The 18,119-nt window shown below is 34.1% G+C and overlaps 1 long non-coding RNA gene across 1 annotated transcript; it reads right to left on the reverse strand.

The window, feature by feature from the left end:
- Positions 1–6,764: 6,764 nt before the first annotated feature.
- LOC118612436 lies at positions 6,765–12,447 on the reverse strand. Its single transcript, XR_004954886.1, has 3 exons — positions 12,140–12,447; positions 9,994–10,114; positions 6,765–6,947 (listed from the first exon to the last, which is right to left on the reverse strand). It is a non-coding gene; the product is annotated as an uncharacterized LOC118612436 (long non-coding RNA).
- Between the last annotated feature and the right edge of the window lie 5,672 nt (positions 12,448–18,119).

An 18,119-nucleotide genomic window follows, 5' to 3' on the forward strand; every position in this document is an offset into this window, starting at 1 on the left:
GCAGTCCCACCAGCAGTGTGTGAGGGTTCCCTTTAGTCCGCATCTTCTCCAACACTCGTTATTACTTGTCCTGTTGATAACAGCTATTCTAATAGATGTGAGATGGTATCTAATTGTGGTTTTGATTTGCATTTCCTTAATAGCTAGAGATGATGAGCATTTTTTCATATGTTTGTTGGCCATTTGTATGTCTTCTTGGGAGAAGTGTCTCTTCTGGTCCTCTGCCTATTTTTTAATTGGATCGATCGTTTGTTTTTTTTGTTGTTGTTATTGAGTTGTAGGAGTTCTTTGTATATTTTGAATAGTAAGACCTTATCTGAGGCATTGCTTGCAAATATATTTTCTAATTCAGATGGTTGTCAGAAGAGATTCTTAACAGAGATGATGACTCAGATTTATGTTGATGTTAGTCTACTATAAAATTTTAAAAAATTTAAAGAAAAATTTTGTGTCGAGAAAACAAAACATGTCATTCAGATTATGACTATGTCTTCATGGCTGTAGTTTACAGCTGCATTTATGACCAAATAAAGCAGATGGTGCCTCGGTTTATTACCAGAGACAATCAATAAAATGAGTTAAGAATGTATTATTTAAATGTTAATGAAAAAGGGTCCCCACTTAATAGATAAAGAGTGGCCCAGAGGAGGAAGGCAGTGTTTTCGTGGTCACTGAAATTAGGAACAAATTCGTTGGACTTTAATCCAGTGAACTTTCTGGATATTACTTTGAATATACAAACATGAATTTAATAGCAAATAATTTAGTAGTCAGTTTTCACTGTGTGTACAGAAAATAATAACATTTCATCTCCTTTTCTATGAAATCTTTATCAATCTAGGCATTCCCTGGAGATACTCAACCATTGATAAGACCTTAGGTGAATGTTTGGAAAACTTGCGCCAAAGATTTTAGGTGCATGTAATGGTTTCAATCATTTTCTTAGTTATCATTAGCATTTTTTTCTTTCAGTTTTATAACATCTGTATCTATAGCATGCTTTTGTGATATAACTAACACTTCTGAAATAGTACATTATTGGTACATGTGACATCCTAATATATGTTAAATTAATCATCCCACATGGCAATATTTATCAACCTGAAATATGGATTTTATTTCTGCCTTAAAAAAAATGGATTAGTTTAGAATATCAGAACATTATGGGAACCACTTTCTGGGAAGCAATGCAGATGGATGAAGCCAATCTGTTTTTGATATTTGTCTTTGGGGCTTTCCCTAAAATATGATTTGCCAAAGAGCTCTGTGGATGGGTGGCAGACACTTAATTTACTTAACATGTAAAATGAAATCCAGTAATACTAATGATAGGAAGAAGATGGTTAAAAACAATTCATCATTGTTACCAATATTATAATGTTTAAGCCTCAAATGAGACTATAAATGAATACATAAAACCTGACAAATCCTAGTCATTTCAGAAAATAAATGCCACATTGAATTGAATCCATAATTGTGCAATAAACGTGCAAGAGAGGAATAATCAATTGATAGTATTATAATGTCTTAATCAGTGAAAAATGTATACCACTTATTGCTTTGTTTGTAACTTAAAATAATGATCAAACTCAGCAGGGAAACTCTTTAAAAGAAAATGTTAAAAATATTCCTTAAAAACATAGGGTGAAAGCTGACATTCCAGATTCAAGAGAAAGTTACATTTGGCAAGAGCCTTACTCTTATGATGTGTCAGTTATGTTTAACTTTTTTTTTTTTTTTTAACAAACGACTAAACCTGAATCCTGCATTTCTTCGGCCAAGACATCATCTTTTATGACACTTTTCTACACAAACATACTCCCACCAAGGTCATCACTCACCTTCTTAAACACCAGGGGAGCACAAGCCAACATCTTAATTTACGGAGCAAATTTATACGCAGGACTGAAAGACACTGTGCTCTTACTGAGGGCTCACTAACCACAGGAACACATGGAGCAGCTCACGGCGCTGGGAAAGCCTTTTATATTTTGTCCATGCACTTACACTCTCGTTCTTACTCCCTCTTAACCTCTTTTCTCTTTGTGATGGTTGTAACCAGTGCTGGCACCCTGTCTGAAAGAGCCTAAGGAGGTGTGGTTCAAAATAAAAAAGGGCTGAAACAGTGGATCCTTGCTGTATACGAAGCAAAAAGAGGAAACATGCACAAGGAATATGAGCAAATAAATTGGTTTTAATTGGCAGGTTGTACCAAGAGTCTATCCTGGGCCACATCCAGATGTATGACCCTATAAAATTAGGAAGAAGACAAGATTTACTGCTACTAGTTTTTAAAGTTCCACAACTTAAGAATATTGTAATTTTATGCTACATGTAATTTTTAACTTCTAATGTATACCTGGAAATTTCCTTCACCAAAAATAGCTTTAATCCTCTTGCCTATTTCTTTTCTTCTTCCTTCCTCCCTACAGAAGAAAGAAAAGAGAGAGAGAGGGAGGGGAAGGGAGGAGGTAGGAGGGCGGGACGGGAGGGATGGAGGGAGGGAGGGAGGGAGGTCGTGAGAGGGAGGGATCTGAGGGGGCAGGAGTATGAATTCTTACTTCATTCCTTCAGTCATTCCGTACCTGTCCTTCACTTCTTTCTTTCTTTTTTCGTATTCTTGTCTTTCTTTCTTTCTTTTCTTTCTTCTTTCTTCCTCCCTGCCTCTTTCCTTCCTTTCTTCCTTCTTCCATTTTTTTAAAATTAAGATCTTTATGAACCAATTTTCTTAGTAAAACAAGGAAGGCCAAGTTCACAAATAACCAAAACAGGTCATGGAGAAAACAGGGTAGAGCGCAGAGAATAAAAGTTTTGTGGAGAAATGATGAAAAGGAAGCATGTTGGAAAAAATATTTCACAAGCCAAATGACAAATCGTCTTTTTTCATTTCCTTTTCTCTTCTATCAGTCTTGTTATCCAACATAAACTTGGCATATTTGTGATTGAATAATTCAAACTGTATCAAAATCTCTCTACTGGACACATGTTCTGCCTCTAGCAATGTCTGCTTTATATAGATAGTGAAAATACTGCGGTGTTTGCCTCAGCAGAGTAAGAAAATTTTCCTAAAGGATTCTTGAAGGTACATGCGTGTGCGTGTGTGCATGTGCGCTCTTCATTTTCAAGGGTCTGGTTCCTTGGTTCTGTACTAGTGTCCCTGACACAAGCAGTCCTCCCTCTTCTTGCTTCGAATTTCTCTTTAGTTATTCCTTCATCAAATATGTATTAAATAAATGGATAGACAATTTAAAAATTTTGCATAAGTAACTTAATTTCAATAGAAACACTAACATTTTGAGGTAATTCATCACTTCTTCCCCTTTCCTTTCTGTAACTGACTCCACAGAGAATGGGAAAAAGAAATTGGGATGCATTTTCTTTAACAGAATAATAACTGGCTCATATTCATTCATTATTCAATACATATTCACCGAGTTTCTACAAGGAATTGGGCCTGGTTCTAGCCACTGGCCTGTGAAAACTGCTTTTCTAAGTGTCTATATTAAAATGCGCTCTTTGGCTTCTAGTTCCCCTTAATAGTCTGACATTTGTATCAACTTGTTGTCAACTTTTATGTGCTTCCTCATTGTGTCTGGTCTTTTTTTTTTTTTTTAGGTAGAATTTTCTAAACCATGGTCTGTTGAACACCAGTATCTTATGAGATGTTAATGGGTAAAATAGAAAAAAGAATTCCGTAGTAAAATAAATTTTGGCTTGGTTACATACTAGGGGATATATGGCAATATTGAGATATTCAAAATTATGAAAAGTTATGAAGCCAAGCAATGAGTTTAACTTGGTCTAATCTAATATTTCTCAAACATTTTTGGTTGCAGAACTGATTTTTGGAGGACATCTAGGTTATATTATGGTTAACAAGTGCCAGTGGGTTCACAATAAGCATAACACAAAGCATGACAATCACAATAAAAAAGTGTAGTTAGATAGAAAGTAAGCAGAAGATAGATAGATAGATAGATAGATAGATAGATAGATAGATAGATAATGGATGAATGGATAGATGGATGGATGGATGGATGGATGGATGGATAGATAGGTAGATAACATACACTAAGTCGAGTATGGATTTGTTACCACTAATTCTAAAAAGCCAGATTTAGAACTGTCCAAAAGCATATGAAAAGCAAAATCTTATAAAATTATTTTTTGAGCTGCTACTATGCCTAGTTGGCAGGCAACACATCTTTGATCCCGTTCGCTCATTTTTAAAACAAGGAGAATCTTATTCAATTTACAGGATTCTTTAGAAGATTAAATGGGTACATTTATTTTAACAACATCTAGTGCACTGCTTGGTTCATCAGCACTATTCAATAAAAGATAATTTTCTTTCTTTCCTTCCGCCTGGCCTGGTTTTCTGCCTTTCTGTAAGAAACACAAATATCTACTGCACAGTCTTTTTCCCTAAAAAAAACCTTGGCAAGAAAATAAATCAAAATATAAAAAGTTAAATTACAACAAAAGAGATTTATTTAACAAATATTTACACGATTCTTATTATGTGCTAGGCAATGTTCTACGTATTTTAGAAAAAAATTGGTCATTTAACTTTTGTAACACTATGAAAAGGGGTACTATTACTATTCCCATTTTACAGATGAGGAAAAAGACAAATAGTATTTGCATGAGACAGTACAAGAGATGTTACTAAAAAATTGTTATTGTAGAAAACATACAGCATCGCTAAAAGAAAAAAGCAAGGAAGCATCACTTGTGATAGTGCATAAATACTAGTCAGAATCTGAATATGAGTATCAAACTAGAGAAGCTTGGATATTAATTATGTCTACAGAGAGGAGGAATTGAGGAGACCAGGTGTCATACTGCATATTTGTGTGTGTGTGTGTGTGCGCGTGTGTGTGTGTGAGAGAGAATTCCTTCAATACGTAAAGCACATGGTAAGTACTTCATATATAGTATTCAATATTATTTCCTTATTTATGTGTCCTGGTTTTCCAAGGGATGTTACTCAGGGAATTTGGGGAAGCTGTATAAATGTGGAGGCTGTCTTTTCCCTTTCCATTTGAATCTTTATTTTTCTCCCCAGAATTTACTCCACCTCCCCAAGGACTATTCCTTCACTGATGAAGATCCTTTAGCGGTTGCGTTAATTGTCCATAATCATCCATTTAGAAAGCAGCAGAGCCAAGGTTTTTGTCCTCAGATCCACATGATTAGAAAGAAACCAAGCGAATCGCTGTACTCCATTACACTTGAAGTCTTGCTTTGGAACCCCCCACCCCCACCGCCAAGTACTAATCCTAGCTTGTTTTCTACTGTTGGGAATGATGGAACTGTAGAATGGTGGTGGACTTTCAAGTGGAAGGACATTAGAGATACAGTGTCTGTCCTCCTCACTGATGGGGAGGGACACAGAAAATGAGAGGTAAAATCTTATGAGAACTAGTAGCCCTTTCTCCTTGCCAGGTTCAGGGCAATTAGTTTCACATTGCTGTGAGCTTTGGATTAATTTATATTAAAATAAATCATAAAATGTTCTGATTACATAGTATAAACTTCAAAGAATATTTACTACATAAATTTTGGTATATTGTTAAAAACCAGAAAAGGCATTATGTAACTTAAAATTCTGGCCTCAGATTTTTATGTTTTGTCTCTAAGATACAGGTCACGTCTCTTCATGTCTTGCAGAATTTAGAATGCTCTGACGGATCAACAAATGAAACTGTTTTGATGTGATCTATCTTGACAGTAAGCTATGGGACCAGTTCGAACCATGTTGGAAGTAGACAGATAGCATGATGATGACAATAATGTTCATAATAAAATTTCTATAACTAGGTGATCTCTTAATAGACCATCACATATCTGGCCTGTCAACTGTTTCCACTCATATGATGTGACATATTTCCTTTCTGCCTTTTCTCTCCTGCTCAATTTAAACATCATCTAAATTGAAAGAATGTCTTCTGTGTTTGAAATTTACTAAAAGGCTCAGGAAACCTAGATGAACAAGTTAACTCTATTCAGTTGAATGCTTTAGTGAAATGTGTTTTCACAGGTAAAATGTGGAGTTAAACTTCGTGTTCCTGACTTTAACTCTGCAATTTGTAGAAATGTCAAATACAGTAATTACTCAATCTAGTCTCTATATGACTAAAGGCTTCTTGTTTCTGGTGGTCTCTAATTCTCTTCTCTGGTTCTGTAAAAGTTGCTCGGCTGAGACTTTACTATCAAGAATAACTTTCCTCCTCAGTAGGGTATTAATTGTCCCAAAGACATATAAGAATAATTGCAGATATACGTTTCAAATATATGTTTCCTTTGAATATTCCTTATTATGTAGATTAGTTTATTCCTTTGGTGATGACAGCTTTGCCTAGATTCAATATTCCAAGTGGAAAAAAGATCAGAAAACCCTAGATTTGAGTCCTAGCTCTGGTAATTATGAGCTGTGTTGCCTTGAGCAGTTACTGTCCCTCTCTGAGATTCAGTATTTTTATTGATTGAAAAAAAGGCAGAGGATGAAGTTAAGTGAGATCTACCTAACCAAGCTGTGAGGACTGAGTGAGCAATATATGATTTGACACGGACAATTCTGATTTGGTCTTCTGCAGATAAAAATGATTTACCTGAAAGGAGAAATAAGTGAAATAATTTAAGCAAAACTAAACCATGCCAATACTCGAAAAGGTATGTCACAAAGGAGGACATCCAAATGAATAGTATCCACAAGAAGAACTGTACAGCCTCATTAATCATCAGGAAAAACCCACAATATACCATTATCTATGAGTTAAAATGGCCAAAATGAAAAGGACAGCTTCAAGAGTCAGCAACGCTGTGGAGCGACGGGAGCTCTCATCGAAGGTGGGTGGGAGTGTCATTCGGCATGATTGCTTGGAAAACTGTTCACCGTTATCTACTAACACCAAAGTCGTGCATCTCTTATGACCCAGGAACACCTGCAATAGAAATGCATAAACTGTGCACCGAAAGATAAGCGCGATTCTGTTTAGAACAGCGTGATTCGTAATAGCACAACCTGGGAACACTTCGAGCATCTCTCCGCAGCAGACCAGATAAACACTCTGTGGTGTCATCGTCACACGACCGAATACGACATAGCAATGAAAAGCGTGAGGATCTGAGGTGTGCAACAGCCACGGAAATCTCACAGAAGTAATGTCGAGCAAAAGAAGACAGACACAAAAGAGTCTATACTTTCTGATTCCTTATATATGAGCTTCCAACATAGGCATTTTAAGGTGTTCAGAGAGGATGGGCCGTGACTTGAAGAGGCCACAAAGGAGTCTTCTACCATGCAGGTAATGATCTATTCCCTGATGTGGGTGTGATAATAGGAGCCATTTACTTTGTAAAAATCTAGTGAGCTGCACACTTATGATTTACCCACTTTCTGTATGTATGTGGTACTTCCACAAAAGAGTTTAATAAAAAAATAAATAAGTAAATCAAACAGCAGTTACCTAAACTACATGGTCTTCAAATTTTGCCGGCCAGAGTCACTAATGATGACTCAGTGCACAGTGGTCAGTAAAATGCCAACACTGATTCATTCCTCGCATTGTTCAGGTTCTTAAGAAAAGAGTATTTGTCTATTGCTTGTTTAAAAGCTCTTTTTTGTGTGTGTGTGCATGTGCGGTACTATTAAGTCAATGGTAAATTCCTTGAAGTAATATTCCCAGAATCTCTATATTTTTTCTTCTTTCAATAATCACCTCTTTTAAGATTGGCTAGTCCTTATCAAAAGTAATGCAGTGACTCTTCTCCAATAGATAGTACTGGCACCCAGGAAGAGTTTAGATATTTTGGAAACAAACTTGCTGCACTGTTTGATTTAGAGACTCTGTTTTTGGAAAGCAGCTTGTTTTATTCTTTATATCATTCTATTATTTATGTATGGCTTCAGAACAAGTGAAACATATAGTCTGGTTATTGTCAGGATGTGGAGGAATCCAAAACAGTGTGGAAATGTAGCTTTGTAAATTCTTTCATGTGACAGTTGTAAGCATGATTTTTCAGAGTGTGTATACAATCTGCTTGGATATCCTGTCTCAAGGAAGAGATGCTGTCACCTTCTAAAAGGGAGAAGAAATAAAATCAGCTCTGGAATTATGCCAAATTATGTTAGGGCCACTTCTTGGTAGTGCCAGTTTATTCAGTTTACAGTCTCCAGTGATTCTTAAGACAACATGTCAGGAAAGCTGACCCCTGCGTTCTGAGAGATGATTCAGCTTACAGAAAAATCCCGATTTCCCTCCCCCCCTTTTTGATTATTGGTTGCATCTTCATAGCATAGAGAGAAACTAGAGGTTTTTACAAGGTTCATTTGCCAATGCGGTGGCCAGTCATACGTGTAATGATCGACTGAGAAATACCACAAGTTCCAAAACATCTCTGGAGACTGGCATTCTTAATGGACTCGCTACACTAAGTAAATTTAAATTCTGATTAATCAAATTTGTGCTTTGTGAACAATTTATAAACAGCTAATATTTAATTTTATTACTATTCTTTGTCATATTCTAAACAACTATCTTTCCAAAAACATTTTTTTTTTTTTACCAAAACAATCTTCCACTATACAAATCTACGGAAATTTTAAATTGGCGATGAAAATTAGCTTGTACATTGATTCAGACTTAAAATACTGTGTAAGTATAAAAAGATTCAGATTGTAAGAATGCATAATTTGAAAACAAAACTACCCTGAAACATCCTGGCAGAAATGCAGCATTCTGTTGTTCCCTTTTGCCAGATGGACCACAACTATGGGCTTAATGTAAATATTCCGTTTCCTTGCAAAAAATCATTTCATCATCAGTGTTCCCAACAGATGCAGTGCGTTTCCATTCCTTTGTGAATTCTAAATAATGAGCACAGGTAAACCTTTGAGGTTCAGCTTGGCTTGAAGCAGGATCCACATGATTAAATGCTTATTCCAAACTCTTTCATCTAAAAGTCTTACAAGAAGGCTTGTTTTTGTTTTACTGCCTTCCTTAAAGTGTTTCAGTATTTCCAGTTTGACTTCCATCTCATACCAAAAGGTGAAAAGACATTGGAAATGATTGCGCTCTCAGTGAATTTCAAAAGAAGTTCTGGGTTTGATTTTGAGTAAACATTTGGCTTTGTTTTCAATTTTGAGAACTAGATGGTTCAGCCTTTTGAGGTCTCTTTATAATAGATATATTTTTATCATTCTGACGGTGACTACGTATGCAAAATAAGTTGGAAAACTGAGCCCATTACCCACACAGTTTGAGCTAGAATGTAGTTTTGTCTTAATTACATAAATATTTCATGACACTGAGTGTTTTGGGAAGACCCTTCTTTTGATAATTGCTCTAATTCTTCACTTTGCACGGACACAATCTGTGTTGCTGATCAAATTGTTTAACACATTTTAAATGATAATTTTTCTCATCTGGACTAAAGATATAATGTATAAAAAGTTTTGAAAACCTCGAGTAATAAACTATTCTTCCATTAAAATATATTTTACCTTATATCTACATATTACTTAAAATGATGGAAAAATCTGATCTTTAATTTTGAGAAAGTAATCAACCTTTAATTTGTTTTTTTCTTTTAGGAGGAATGTTTTCATATGGCTTTCTTTTACATAAAGTAAGAATGTCTTAAGGAGTCACCTCTATGTTGCTATGAATACCGTGATATAGTAAAACAAATACAATATCTCAGGTGACCAAATGCATAGCAATATATGAGGGGGAAGTAGGTGATTTCTTATAGGAAATTTCAGAAAGCTCTCACATCTAAGAAATTTTAGCATTTATTATTCATATAGAATTGTTAATTATTAAGGATTAACTAACTCTTAGAAACCATAACATTAAAACATAGACTTATAAAAATATTTAAACTAGATTTTACTTTAACTGCTTTATCAGCTCATAACACTAATCGTGAATGGGGACTATGCGATTTCTCATGTGGCTGTGAACAGCTTGTAGCAGTGGGACTCACCAGAGGTATCTTTAGATGAAGGGGGCCTTGCCCTGGAAAGGCAGGGGAGAGCAGAAGTGGGAGAGTGTTCTGCAGAGTGACGGAGTCAATATGGTGGTGCCACACACCATGGAAGCATAACCTGAAATAAAGAAGGAAGAGATTGGAAGAAGTTGCGCTTAGCAGATTTGCCAACTTGTTAGCTGGCTCTGACTCGAAGAATGGAAACCCAACCTTACCTTAAGAAGTTCGACCAAGTAAATCTAAGCAATAAATGGTATTCAATTAAAAAAAAAGTTCAACCATCCAAAATAAAGTGTTCCCACTGACAATGCCTCATGATGCATCTTTTATGCAATTACATGTTGCTATAAAATGTATGTTAGTTGTACCACCTGGATAACTTTTGGAGTATAAATATAACTTTTATCAATACCTTTAATCAATACTCCCCTTTAAAAGACATAAAATATGGTTCATTTTATATTTAATTTTTTTCATATCAGCTCTAATATGCTCATATACTGGAGAAACGTTTTCTTATTCTAGTTATTTCACTGGGTTTTTTTAAAATACACTTTTTTGGCTGATTATTTTTATTCCATAGTATATATGAAGTTTTTTACTTTCAGGGGCTCTAAATAATCTTTTGTTAATATTTCAGTTATTCATAATTTTTCCCCATTCAATATTCAGGGCATTGACATCTCAACATTTCAGGACAATACCTTTAATTTTGTACAACTTTGGCAATGAAAATATACAAAACAATGGAACTTTGTTTCTAAAAAAAAAATGAAAATTACAAGATGCTAATAAAAGTTTATTGCAATGGCAAATAACTAGAAAAATGACTTAATTAGGAATCTGAAGAAAGATAAAGAATAAATATTTGCATCACATAACATGGAAAGTAAAATTCTTACTTTACTCTTTAGAAATAAATGCTTAGATGCTTCTCCTCAGTGTTGAAACCTAGATATTTTACCCTGATGGAAAAAATTCCACTGGTGATATTAATTCTTAAACTTAAGGATAAACGGTTAGCTATCAAACGTCTAGAGACGATGAGCCAGTTAGGCATTTAGACTAAATAAACACTTTGATCATGGTTTGTGGAATGCAGCAATCAGCGAATTTCCATTGCTTCACTTGGCAGTTGGGTGTCTTTTCAGGAATTCTGAAGACAGCCACGCATAACCATCATATAAATCAACCTAAAAAGTAAATTCCTCCCCATCTCAATTATAGCTGTGAATAGCTATCTATTACTGTGGAGTCATATTTATTTTTGTTCAAGAAAGCAAGGAGAACTGTATTTGATATCTTTTAATGGTGCTATGCTGATTGGTGATAATGGAATAATAATATCACTAATTAATTATAATGTTTATTTTTTAACTTTTATACTATGCCTTTACAGATCTGCATGCTATGTGAGATGATAATGATAATATTTGATATTTATTGAGCATGATCTATATACAAAGTACTATGCTAAACACTTTATATACATTTTCTCATTTAATTCTCACAGCAATCTTACAGGTAGGTACTATTATATATCAGACAATTTAAGTAACACCTCAATGGTACATCATTAGACAACAACAGGAATGGAATTTGAACTCAGATAGTGCATTTGATTCTTGCATCCATACTCTTAACCACCAAGTTATATTACCGCATAATAGTACCATTTTGGGCTGATTGAAGATCCAAGAATTAAGTAAATAGGGTTAAGAATTGTATAAGGAGGGCTGAAGGCTGGGCAAGAAGGAAGAGAGAGAACACAAAAGGGAAAATAAGGAATAATTTCCAGATTTCCTGAACTATGTTAGAGACTATTATTCATCCATCACTGATCTGTACTAGAGTGGTCCTGATGTAGGAGTTTTTGGACTTACCCTAAATCACTTATGAAAAGAAACATGTCAGCTCTCTAAATATGAACTGTGGCAGAACTTTTCTCCTACCTTGGGAGGTGTGATGTAGGCATCAGTATGACTGAATGTTTCCATTCCTGAATCTTTCTGTGCTTAGGACATGTGGTCCCTGGAGGTCAGAGTTCCAGACAGTCTTTATTCTTGGAGGAAGCCTTACTGGCACCCCGCCTTACTAGCAGCTGGCACCCTTTCTAATGTAAATAAAAGAGGTGCTCACCCACCTGAGGTCTTTAGTTTCTTAATTCCGTAGGTCTTCACTTATTTCAGTTTTTCATTTATATACCTCCTCTCAATGATGGAAAACAATAAAAATTAAATGGGCCTCTTTGTTTAACATTCGAAGCCTCCACTAGTGCTTGCATTGTATACAGTAGTCTTCTCCTTATCTGTAGTTTCACTTTCCATGGTTTCAGCTGCCCACAGTCAACTGCGATCTGAAATATTAATGGAAAATTCCATAAACAATTCATAGATTTTAAATTACATGCCGTTCTGAGTAGCATGATGAAATCTTATTCCACTCGCTCAGTCCTGCCCAGGACATGACTCATCCCTTTGTCCAGTGTATCCATGCTGTATATGCGCCCTGCCCATTAGTCATTTAGTGGCCATTTCAGGAATCAAATTGACTATCATGGTATCACAGTGCTTGCATTCCAGTAAGCTTATTTTACTTAATAATGGTCTAAATTGCAAGAGTAGTGATGCTGGCAATTTGGATATGCCAGAGAGAAGCCATAAAGTGCTTCCTTTAAATGCAAAGGTATGTCTAATTAGGCAAAAACTTAGTATATTTAGGGTTTGGTACTATCCGTGGTTTCAGCATCCACTGTGGTCATGATATCCTCCACTGATAAGGGGGACTAGTATAAATTGTAATTGAAAAAATTGACTTAGTAAAGAGAGATCTTGTTAACTTAAGATTCTGTGGAGTCATAAAACATCTTCTGGTATATGTCTTAAATAATCTAATCTACATTTAGTTTTTCCTTTCCACATTTCCAACAAAAATGTAAAAGATTTTTAAAGACTTTGCTAGAGATGCTAGAATTATAGGATCCAAAGAAATATTCATTGGTTTTCATCTGATAATGTAGCAATTTAGGAAAATCTCTGTTGTTCCATTCAGTAACTAACATGGAGGTAATTACTCATAATAGATTATAATAGATTATAATGATCATAATAAATTATCAGCAATAATAAATTCCTCAAAAATCAATAAAAATATTGCATAACATGAACATTCTCTAGTTACACACTCATTGATACTGTTAATGATATTGTTTTGTACCAAGTTTAGCTAAGTCAGAACTTTGTATTAATTAACTATAATTCAATGTAGCAGAAATTGTATTTACTTAATACATATAATTTTGAAGAGACGATTGTTGATTGACTTTAAGATATTGTAGCTTAATATTCTTTTGTATAAAACTGGAGAGATGGACTGGGAGTAAAATTTAGGGCTCCGGATTATTCTTTTAAAAAATTATCTTTTCTTTAATTAGGTTATAAATGCCTTTGTAATTATCCTTGACTTATCAGGACCACCAGGGGATAAGAAGGTTTAAGGTCCCCAATGTCATGGGATCAAAACAAAGGTAAAGGATGAAGGGCAGATGGACCTACATTTTAAAGGAAAGAGGCCTGACTGTATGTATATATGTATATATATATATATAAAAGACTATTAGTACCAACTAGTAAGACATACCACACAAAATTTTGTAGCCAGCTGAGACTTCATATTTTTCAGCCTGAAATATTTGGATAATTTATTTTCAAAAGTTTTGTTTGGGTCTATTTTGTTTAGTTATTTATCTTAACTAGATAATTGATAAAATTATTAGCTCAGTTTTTATGGGAAGATGCAATCTATAATCTAAGATAGAAATGTCAATTTGGGACAGTAAATTAGAAATAAAAGTTCCAAGATAAAAATATATATATATTAAGGCACATGCAACATTAAGAAGTTTATACTTTGGCAAAGAGACCTGGCCATAATCTGTTTTAAAACAAATAGATTGTATACAGCTGTCCCCGTATCCCTGGCAAAATGACGATTTAATGTTGATTGAGAGAGAAAGCCTTTGAAGTGAGCGAGGCAGCAGCCCCTAGTACGTCTTTAGTGATCATTATCAGTCTTCCCTGAAGGATGCCTTGGTGCCAAAAGCCCTTTTCTCCAAACTGGTTAAGGTGGATTCAGAAGCGATGGCTTTGTATGTCTGAAAAGGCCTTCTCATTCACAGGCCTCTGGTGTCTTATTCCTTTAGGATCATGAATGTCTGAGAATAAGCAGATACAGCCCCTTTCACAAGAAGGGCAAGGTCCGCAACTGCACGGCATCATGGCATTATTTATTCATCAGGAGAACAACGAGTGCACATGCACCCTGCAGAAAAATCAAATCAGTGTCTGTTTGCTGAGCAGCTGCCTTTGGCAGAGGAGAAGCATTTGGATCTAACTTTGGTAACTGAACAATTAGAGGCATTATTAAATTAGAAATGCAAATGAGTAACCACATTTTCTTCTAAGTTTGTTGTATTTCACTTGCAGTGCTTGAATTAAAACCAGCTCAAAATCTGTAAAAGCTGATTCCTGGAAGCTTAGAAAGTTTCTGTGCTTGTCTGTATATCAATAGTTTCACTTAAAATATTTACATGTCAGTTAACCTTAAAGGACCAAATCTGCATTTCTTCATGTTTACAGGTTAAATAAGTTTAGTGCCCAAATCATCATATTCTTGATGCCAAACACTTAAGATTTGCTCCCAAGTGGAGATTCTGATAGTATAAAACATACAAACTTTTATGTGTTAATAAAATAATGTATTGTAAGAATACCTATAGATAATAAAAGGACTCGGTAATTTGTATATGTAAATATTACCTGATTTGTGAAATAGGCCAGGATTACATCACATTCTAAGAAATTTTCATTAATTGCTGGATTTTTAATCCCAGTTCCTCCATTTACAAGCCCTGGGGCCTTGGGCAGTCTTTACAGCCTCACTGTGAAATGGGTCGAGAATAGTATCTCTCTCTTAAGTTGTCGAGAGGATTAAATAAATTTAATAAATTTAATTAAATAATGACAGACATTAATTGCTGTCATGCATGCATGTACAAATTGAATACAATTTTATCAAAAGGTAAACTGGCAATAATGATTGCTCATTCATCTATCTATCTATCTATCTATCTATCTATCTATCATCTATTTATGTATCTATCTATGTATCTATGTATCTATGTATCTATCTATCTATCTATCTATCTATCTATCTATTATCTATCTATGTATCTATCTATGTTATCTATCTATCATCTGTCTATCTGGCTATTTGCCTTTTCCTCTATATTTCAGTTCAGTATAATTAGCTTTGAGGAAATGTTCATATCGCAATTCACTACGTCAATTCATTTGTGTTTATGTTACACGCTCCTGTGCATTTTGAGGTATGTACTGTAGCTTTTAAACTATAAACTCATGTCTGACCTGATTTGGTGAGTCCAAAAATTAAGACTAGAGAATTTTTTCAGTATCTTATCCACATACTCTTATTATTTGAAGTCTACTACAACACGTGAAACATATCAAAAGAATTATTGAATGATGGTGAAATTTCAGCAAAGTAAGACTGCCACGCGGACAACAGGAAAAACAGCCCCAGGCTTTCTGTCTTCTTCCCGTGGACATCCATCGACTTGGTGACTTCAAGTTCCAGTAATAAACCTTCACTAAATTCCTTGAAGTGATTGGTTCCTTTAGTTCAGGCTCTGATCTGGTGCATAAATCTCCCCTGTAGATTTTAGGTATTTTCAATGACTTTGCTTTCCCTGAGGTTTATTTCTTATTCTTAACAACTAATCACTCTACTTTATTTTCTTCCATTTGCAGCCTTTTTGGTCTCATCTCTGAATTTGCCTTGACTATATTTTACTTTCACTTTGAGATTAGGCTTGAAGCTATCAGCGTGTAAAATTCCCATTAAAAGACTCAAGATTAAGTGTGTATTCCAGAGCAAATTATAAGACGTGCTTAAACTGTGGAATGCAAAGCATTTACTTACGTACAAATGGAAACATGTTAGAACTGTACACAAATTAAGATATTAGAGTATCTTCAGTCCTTTGCGGACAAGGGGAAAGATTGCAGCTTAAATATGTGTGCCAGTGTTGGTAAATATTGGCAATGTTCTAGCAATGAACATCTCTTTAAATTGCTATCTGTAATATTCACATTTTGCACAATTCTTGGATTTCTCAGTGATTTCTCTTAGTGACAGACGGTACATGCTTTTGTGTTTTCATATGTGTCCTAATAAATTTGATTTCATTTTATTTCTTAGTTTTAATTTACACTTTAGAAATTAATTTAAAATGGAAGTTATTTTATTATTACCCCCCCTTTCATTTTTATGTGTTCAAAGACAACCAAAATCATTATTTTAAAAATCCACACATGTGATCTGGAATCAAGGCTTATTACCTCAATAAATACACTTTATTTAAGAGATGTATGTTGGAAGATGATTCTGATCTTATTTTAACTCAATATAAGGGATAAAATGATTTTTTAATTGTCTGGTGATTTTTTAAAAGTTCAGTAATACAAATTCCACATATGCTTCAACTGCAGACATATAAAACCAGTGTGACAAAAAAGGATCATTAAACAATCTGATTTTCTTGTTGGGAGGGTTTAATGCTGTTGGGTATAGTATTAAAATGTAGAATTTGATAGCATGTCTTAAACTTTTAATGATGTGTCCATGAATATAAAACATGGTTCTCCCAGTAACTTTATGACTTCTCCTCTGCATAATTAGTGGTATCTGTTTTATGAGCTTACTGTTGTTTCCTTGATCCCATGAAAATGTGAAACCACTGTAATGATTTACACCATTCCAGAGCTTTAAAGATACGAGCTGTTTCTTAAACTAAATAACAAACGAACAAAAAAATTCAAAAGTATACTAGAATTGAAGTCATAGTAGGACTTTTGAATATTAAAAAACAAATACACATAGGATTTGAAAATAAATACATTTTGACATTCTCCTTATGACATTCGATTTTTAAGAATCACTAATATTGAATATATTCTTCTTTTATTGTAGACATAAATCTCCCTCTTATTATATTTATTTTTTTCTTTCTCATCCAAAATTGAAACATTTGGCGAAAACTGCATTGAAAAATGTTTCAAAGGTAACTATTTAGGTAATTTACCATCTTGAGAGTGATTAATTGAAGTAAGGAAGAAACAGTTTTTACTAAGCATTAAAGATGCGTAAAATTCTGTGCAAATTACGTTTTATTCATTCTCTTTAAATTGTCATTAGCATATGCACAAAAAGATGTCTCGTACTTTTCAGTTTTAGATTTAATATGGTTATTTTATTTCTCATAATATAGTACATATTATTTAACCAACCAAAACTTTGTCATGTTGTCTCAATAACTAAAATAACTTTGACATTTTGGGGGTATTTTTATTATTAGGTATTTTGAAATGTAATTTTCCTCAAAGATTTTTAATAATTTTGTTTTTTCATAGTATTAGTACAGATAGAGAAATTCTATAAGTAAGAAAAATATGATGTTAAATATCCATGTAAGAATTTTATCCCAAAGAAGAAAATAAATAAATGGCACAACTTGTATATCTTTTTGAAGTACTGTTAAGCCCTTTCTGCTGTTGAAATAGAGCTGTGTCCATATGTCTCAAAGGAATGTATAAGCAGCAAGTTTTTCCCACAGTAAAACAATTGATGTAGATTATCTTCTTAAATTGGATTGACTTTTTAAAAATGAATTGGTCAATTATCTGATGCTTCATGTAAACTATTTGATAATAAAAAAAAGTTTTGTAGTTATTGTAAGTAGTTATCATTAAGAAAACATTTAGTAAGATGGCATCTACAGAATAGGCTTCAAGTAGTGGGTTTTCATTAGGTACACCAGATAAATAAAGCATTCTAATTCTTAATTTTAAAAATTGAGACATTTTAAGAACAGACATATAGTTGGAGGACTTACATTACTTTCTGTCAGATATTAACAAATAATTTAATTGTGTTAGTGGTATCTTGAAAACATTTTATTGAAATAATGACAATTGTTAGAAGCGGGGTAGCCCTTGCTTCAAAAAATACATGTGCTTTAGCAAACATGATTGTAAAACAAATTT

Source organism: Rousettus aegyptiacus, unplaced genomic scaffold, assembly GCF_014176215.1.
Source record: "Rousettus aegyptiacus isolate mRouAeg1 unplaced genomic scaffold, mRouAeg1.p scaffold_m13_p_16, whole genome shotgun sequence".
In the NCBI taxonomy this organism is placed as follows: domain Eukaryota; kingdom Metazoa; phylum Chordata; class Mammalia; order Chiroptera; family Pteropodidae; genus Rousettus; species Rousettus aegyptiacus.